The following is a 6183-nucleotide window of genomic DNA, read 5'->3' as shown; positions in this document are numbered from 1 at the left end:
CTTTCCCTAGTAGAAAAACTTCACGCTTGTTGAAGATAACATCCATGCTCCTATCATTTGGGCTGCCCAAAATACACCCCATAGTGGTACCAAAATCTCACTGCTAAAGTTGAATGCCTAAAGAAGAATGAGCAGAGGAAAGACAGGTACACACCACTTGTGCTCATGTGATTGCTGAAATTTTCTATTTTCTGGCCGAACAGATTTAAATTATCGACCTGGAAGATATGATAGCTACGAAAACATAACTTGCAATGAACAGCTTTCACATTTGTGATCACTCCAAACTATGCCAATGGTCTGATGCTTTCAGCCTGATCAAAACCAAGGAGGACAAGGGTCCACAGAAGAGGGTATTACTTCAGAAGTTAAAACATTTCCAGTTTTACTCCTAGCGCTTAACTAAGAGTGGCGCCTGACAGGTTTGTCACAAAGGCTTGGGTGATGTGACAGCCTATATACCTAACACTGTGTCACATAGAAGGCAAGATTAACAAATACTGTGCAGCACCCATGTCTTAATAATGTGCCTGCAGACTACTGGGATCTCTGTGGACATAACAAGGGACATGTTTTCTGCCAGGGCAGAACAATGTCACCACTGTTTCTCAAAAATGCTTCAAAGTCATTAGGGCAAATTACTCAGAAAGCAAATATTTGCATGTTTGGCCACACTTGGAGCAGGATACTTGAACTTAGTATACGATATAGAAAGTGAAATTCAAGACCCCCGTGCTGTGACATATTTGCAATATCTTCTTAAATTCCCAAACACTTTTACTGGTATTATTTCATCTGTATTGCTGTGTTTCAAATCAACTTCTCTCAAAAGAGAGAAGTGATTAAGGACTGAGAACAAAGGCAAGCTTCTCAGCTGTAATCTTCTGAAAGTAGCTGCTAAGGTCCCTATGACAGCAAATCTGAAAACCATCCATTGCAGTTTTAAATTTCACCTCTTAAGTAAGAAGCAATGATTACAGAATCATCAGAAAACTAACACCTTGGAAAAGGAATAACTGTCACAGTTCTATAATTTAACCTAGAGTTAGATCAGAGCACAGCTCCTGCAGAGGTGTGAAAGGACCTCTTAGCTAGGAGTAACTCATCCCAAATTTTGGTTCTACCACTAAGTTACCTGTGTGGATGTGTGTCATCTTTATCAAATCTGGGCTTTCATTTTCTCTTTTTTAAAATAAGGGGGTTAGACTGGATGATTGCTAGATCCCTTCCAGCTCTGAAGTTCTTTACTTCTATGAAACAGAACTTGTTAACACTTGAACATAACATCTAACACGAGGTGGTGTCTGAAGCTGACCATCTATTTAGTTTGTTAGCGTGAAAAACAAACAAACAAAAAGGATAAGAACTACTCAGTGCCTTGCATCATGGGTTCCTGTGCTAGGAGCTGACTATGATCCGTAGCATTTCCCTGGGAGACTCACAAGGAAAGATGAAAGGACCGCACTGTGAGATGTGACCAACTCTTTGTTGGGATCCGGAGCTCTTTTCCAGGATGTAGACTCCTTTGCTCTTGCCCTACCCTTCCTGAATATTAGCCCCACTGAGAAACTTCAAACATTTTGGAAACCACACCCTGCCAGTTTTCTACATCTCACAATTTGTAATAGAACTTTCACTCTGAATGGTCTCACTCACCAAAACGGACATGGTAGGACAGCTTTATAGGACTTTGTAGAACAAGATTTTGCAAATCAACTGCAAACACTAGTAGGGGTTTTATTTTCCTTCAAATATTTTGATTCGCTTGTTCTTAAAGGGCAAGTGCTATCATATTAAAAATACTGAAAAAAATATTTTGCCAAAAGTCTTTAAAGTGGCAAATCAGAAAGAAAATTTCACTCAGAGTCACGGAAATTAATGTTTTCCTCTCTTCCAAGTTGTAAGGGTTATTCAAGAGTATCCATCACACAGATGAAAAAAATCAAGGTAGAGTCTCCCTTAATCTAAACTATCATCTACAAAATGCACTGTCCTAACATGATATTCAGTTAACACTTTGTATTTTGCAGATCATTTGTTAACATGAAAGATTTACGTTACCTATGCTGAATTTAGAAATTTGCTTAGATTACAAAACATCTCTCCCTCTCCTCTTTTTTTCCCCACGGTAGTCATAATTCAAGCCTACCCAGTATCCATTCTGTACTACCTCCTTAGTAGCAGAGTCCTGGGTATTCTGCCTAACCAAAACCTTACATTTCCTAGTCTGCACTTCAGATAAAGTTGCGCATTAGGATTTAAGAAGAAGTGGGAAGAGAATCCTAGGAAAGCTCTTTAATGGTGTGCTCGCTTTTGCCCTTCCCCCTTTCTCCTTCCCATTGCCTGGGATGTGGATATGATAGCTGGCACTCTAGCAGCCATTGGGACCATGAGGTGACCTTGAAGATGGAAACCTATGCTAAAGACTGTGGAACAACAAGATAAAAGATGTCTGGATCTATAAGAAGTTGAGGTTATATATTATAACCTCTAGGGTAGCCACTAAAAATATATATATATATAATTAAGAAATTCAAAGAGAAAAAAAATGGAACAATAAAAAATAGTTGATTAGGGGACTTCCCTGGTGGCGCAGTGGCTAAGAATCCACCTGCCAATGCAGGGGACACAGGTTCGGGCCCTGGTCCAGGAAGATCTCACATGCCGTGGAGCAACTAAGCCCGTGTGCCACAACTACTGAAGCCCATGTGCCTAGAGCCCATGCTCCACAACAAGAGAAGCCACCGCAGTGAGAAACACGGGCACCGCAACAAAGAGTAGCCCCCGCTCGCCGCAACTAGAGAAAGCCCACACGCAGCAACAAAGACTCTATGCAGCCAAAAATAAATAAATTAAATAAATTAAAAAAGAATAGATGATTAATCCAAAATAAGGCAAAGAAGAATAGGAAAAAGAATATAACAGGTGGGACCAATGGCATACAAATAGTAAAAAGGTGGCAATAAACTCAAATAAATCACAAGCCTAAATGGTTGCTGGAATCTGAGCTATCATACCTACACACTGACCCAACATGGGAAAATCTGAGCCTCAATAAGGATAATAAAAGCACTGGGTTGAAACTCAAAAAAAAAAGACTGTTTTGGTCAAATGTATTTATCTGATTAAACTAATATTTTGTTACTCTTATTGTGTGCAAAATTCTCCATGCCCAACCACATGAAACCAAGGACAAGTTCTTCTAACTTTGGGAATCACTGACCTGTGGAAATAAAACTGGAACATTTTGTGCAACAACAGAGGCAGCATGTTATTTTTTCCCAGGTCTGGGTACATTCAATATCATTTCTTTGGCTAAAAATTAAATACGTAATGATTTTCACCAGTTGGATCTGTTATATAACTGATCAATCATGAAAACTGTTGCATAATTTATAGATCTACACTAGATTCCCTATATTAACATGTGGCATAACTTTTCTAATTGAGGTCAGTACAAAGGAGTTTTACTGTTTGTGCTGTACACAAATGAATCAAAATGAATACTGCCAAGCTATTTATGTGCCCACAAACATTAGTTAACCAATTTAATTTTACATTCCTGCCAGCGATTATTTTCATTCCAGACTGCTGCCTCTTGACTTCCAGTACATAAAGGAGGACATTCTTTAATAAACAGTGCTAACAACTTGAGAAGTTTTCTAAAGGCTACTCCACACAATGCCCACTACAAAGTGGGCACTCAATAAATGTCGTGGACTGACATTAAAGAGACTATAAGGCAAGAAGTGTAGGGTATGCAAAGCTAGCCATTTGACCAATTCTATGCCCTGTCATATTAAACTGGATTTTGAAACACAACATGAATAAAACAATTTAGCCATTGTGCACTCCTACTTTCTCCGAAGAAAAATATGTGTGTACATAATACTCAGAAAAAGGTTAATTACTAAAGCAGGGGTTCCCAGCAAGCTTTGTTTATAGAGAGGGTCAAGCGACAAAAATAAAAAAAGAGGAAGAGGGCTCTATTACAATCTGGCTTTAATTGTTACCGTCTGAAATGCAAGTCAGTGTTATAGTTCACTAACATTTCTTGTAAGTTTCTATCTGTAAACTAGGAAGTAATCTGAAAAGTACTCTGTTAAGGTGATTTTAAAATCAGTGAATGGTGCATAGCACAACTGTGGATTAGTTAATGGGGAAAGCCTAGTGCTCAAAGGAACAACGTTCTCAGAGGCTGGGGAGAAAGCTGACCAGCTCTGCTCTATATGTTGTGTGCCACAGTTGTCTAGACCCATCTATCAGAGAGGTCTCTGACACGCCACAGTGGTTAGACACAGGGCTTGAGCCTTAGGACAAGATAAACAGAAGAGCTGTATTAGGGAGAATTTATAATCAACCTCTCCAAACAATGTTCACCTATTAAGCATATAGGGAACTCCACTACTAAGCTTAAATGAATTATCCATGACTGAGACTAGCAAATAAAAATTTACTAATCCTTTCTATACTTCTCAATTCTCACTTCACTCAGTATCTGGACAGTGTTTTCCTTTGATGGTTCACAGGCATTAAGCTACATGTATTTATATTCTCAGTTTGTACATTCACCGTAGAGGTTATAGAGAAATAGCAACTTTTCATCAACTTTGGGGGTTATGACATACAATATGATGGTTTAAATGTTTTGATACATTTGTCATTACTGCAAGAATGTCTTCAGTTGTAAAACAGAGTCCAGTTCAATGTAATCATATACTTACTGAAATATTTTAATCTATTGGTCTCAAAGTACTTTAAAATAATATTTTCTAAACAAAATTAACACACACACACACACCATTTGACATACACTGCCAGTCACTGATCAATCAAGAACAAATTCAAGTTCAAGATAAATATCTAATACTGGTTCAAACTGAAGTACATATGAGTGTTCATCAAAATTACCACTTAAACTGATTTATTATGAGGATGATAACTGATACCCTTGTACTATATTAAAACATTGAATCACGTAGGTTCATCCAGTTGTGCTGCACTTACCCTCAGTGAGTGATTGTAAACTATGGTATCACCAGTTTTTTTTAAACTGCATGTTAAGTGTGCATTTAAACAAGAATTAAAAGAACTAAAATTATAAAGTGATAGACTATATTGAACTTATTTCAAAGTCTGAAAACTTAGAGCACCAAAAAGAATCTGAATTGCATTGTCCAGCTGATAATTAATTTGGGCTCTTTTTCAAGATCTCTCTAGAGCAAATTTATTCTTTGTACCTTAAAGTATAAATAATTGTTTATAATCTTTCACTTATTATTCATACTGGAATAAATATCCTGATTATTATATATCATTTGTTCTCCCTGGAAAATGGGAGAAATTGTTCAAAAGTTTTTAATTATGCCCTAATTTTTTTGAAGACAGAATAATTTTATAGGCAATCAAAAATCATGGTAATATAAAAATTAAAATATCATAAAATTCATATTGTTAATTCAATTCTTCTAAAATTGTGTCAGTGTGCTCTTATGTCCTCCAAGGTACAATGTTATTGGCCACATGTTGTTAAGGAATGAATACTGGACAGAGCACTGTCTGCTGCCACTTTGAAATTTGTTCTCATCTGTATAATAATGAGCTACAGTAAATAGACTCTTATGCTAATATTTGTATGCGTTTAATCTTTAGAGTTATAAGTCTATAAATCATGCTATGAGGTCAGCAGATGATTTATCTTCTCTGCAGAAGATAAGGAAGAAGGGAAGGAGGAATGGAAGCAAAGAAGGAACATAAATATGATAAGAATACAGATCTGTTTCTAAACCTTAAGAGTTTTTTTTTAGGAGGAGTTATTTTAAAAATCTTTTTAATAGAAATGTTTCTCCTTTTTACCAGATCTTTAAAGCTAGTATTTAAACATGCTCAGGGCTTTCCCGGGTTAATAAACATCTCTCCTCTGAGCTACTGTTCTCCCCAAACCTGTTCCTGACGCTGTCTTCTTCCACTCACCGACCAGCACCCCTATACACACCTTGCTGCTCAAGTTGGAAATGTTCATGGTTGTGACATTCCCTTTTCCATACACCCAACCCTGAAGAGTCTACTTTTGTCCATCCTTTTGCCACTATGTTAGGTCAGGAATTCATCATTTCCTGGCTGATTTACTGTAACCATTTCCTAAATAGTTTCTTACTTCCAGCCTTGCTCGATTCCAATCCA

This window comes from Lipotes vexillifer, unplaced genomic scaffold (genome assembly GCF_000442215.2).
Source record: "Lipotes vexillifer unplaced genomic scaffold, Lipotes_vexillifer_v1.1 scaffold1219, whole genome shotgun sequence".
In the NCBI taxonomy this organism is placed as follows: Eukaryota; Metazoa; Chordata; class Mammalia; order Artiodactyla; family Lipotidae; genus Lipotes; species Lipotes vexillifer.
The sequence above is the reverse complement of the archived record's forward strand: the minus strand, read 5'-3'. Positions refer to the sequence as shown.